Raw genomic sequence first — 1,802 nt, 5'->3', positions numbered from 1 at the left:
GTCCCTGGTGTTCATGCTGTCGTGTACCTGGTCTCCATCCTTAGAGGATGGGCTGCTTCTCTCTTCCCCCACCCTCCCTGGGTCATGCCCACCTCCTGGGATCTCCAGCTTTGCCTTCACCTGCCAGCCTGCCTCTCGGTTCAGCTCTAGTTGGGAGCAGAGAGTCCCCGTGGACCCCTACGGGTGAAGCCCTGTTGGGCTGGGACAGAGATGTAGAGATGGGGCAGCCCCCAGGGGAGAAGCCAGGTCTGGGAGGGAGTGGGGAAAGGAGAGGTTAACCTTTAACATGATGAAAATGTGAAAGTATTTTTCAAAACACTCTTAAAAATGTAAATCTTTATCTATATGTAAAAAATTCCATGACACCTTGTTGAGTGAAAAAAAATACACATTACAAAGCAGCACATGTGGTATTTATATAAAATTGTGTGTGTGTATGTGTGTGTGCACGCACACAAAAGACAGAAGGGCTGTGTGCAGGGAGTGATGTCTGGAGGGGTGTTCACCAAAATCGTAATTCTGTTTGCCTCTTGCGGGGGGGATTCGGGGCGGTTTATACAGTCCTATTTTTACTTTTACTGCTTAAATTTGCTATGAGTATGTTTTATCTTATATGCAGGAAAACTCTCAAAGATGCTATTTTCAACTGGAGGGGGGATTGTTTTCTTCATAAAAAGACTCTGTGTTGGTCAACAGAAAAGGAAGAGCAAGAAAAGCTCTGGTCTGGTGGTCCTATCACGCAGGACAAGTGGGTGTCCTTCCTGTGAGCCAGCTCTGAAACTGATTGGAGTAGCTTTCCAGATGGCTCCAGGTGCTGCCCAGGCCCAGCCTCTCAGGTAAGGCTCACAGCCCCTTGGAAAAGTAGATCAGTGTGTTTCCCCCATTCCACGGATGAGGTAGGTGAGGCTGCCTTTCAGGCAGGGGAAGTGACTTGCCCAGGTCACACATACCTGAGTGACAGGCAGAGCCAGGGCCAAGGCTCTGAGCAGCGACAGGTCATTGCACTCTTGGTGCTTTTGCTGCCCTCCCAGGCCCAGGGCCCTGCAAACCTGCGGTTGCAGCCATGCAGTCGCCTTCAAGGATCTGTGCCTGCTGAGAGGCCAGCTTCAAGGATCTGTGCCTGCTGCGGGCCAGCTTCCCAGCTGGGGGCTGGAGGAACAAGCTGCACAGGACAGAGCCCACCTGGGTCTCTGGGCTGGAGGAAGAACACGAACACTGCGGGGGGGAGCCACTTAGCACAGGGCCTGGGGGCACGGAGCGCTTCAGGAGATCCGTTGAACGTTCCGGGCCTAAGCGGCTGGGACTTGAGCGCAGACCCTGCTGGTCGCTCTGAGCTGCCTGCCAGCGCTGCCAGACGCCCTGTGAGTCCCATCCGGGCCATCGCCATCACCGAAGGCTTCCTGTAGGAGGGGACCTTTGAGCTGAGCCTTGAAGGATGGGTGGAATGTCCACGAGGGTCCAGAGGAGAGGAACGGGCTGGCGTTTCAGGCGGACGGGTGGACTCTTCCAGAAGGCGGTCTTTAAGGGCGAGCTGCGCGGCGCGCGGGGACTCGCCGCACCGTGGGGGCCTCCAGGCCTCCGCTACTGCATAGAATTTGCCGACTATTAGCCACGAGGGGGCGGGGTGAGGCGGGGCGGCGCCGAGGTGGTGGGGTGGGGGGAGCCCAGGGAGCTTCATAAAGCCACAGCAAAGGCGCCGCGACGCTAGTGACAGCGGCCCGCTGGCGAGGGAGCCCGGGAGCTGCCGCGCGCCCGCCAGACGCGGGCGCAGGACCCAGGCGTCCGAGGCCGGGCTCCGCTGG

Source organism: Vulpes lagopus, chromosome 12, assembly GCF_018345385.1.
Source record: "Vulpes lagopus strain Blue_001 chromosome 12, ASM1834538v1, whole genome shotgun sequence".
Classification (NCBI taxonomy): Eukaryota; Metazoa; Chordata; class Mammalia; order Carnivora; family Canidae; genus Vulpes; species Vulpes lagopus.
The sequence above is the reverse complement of the archived record's forward strand: the minus strand, read 5'-3'. Positions refer to the sequence as shown.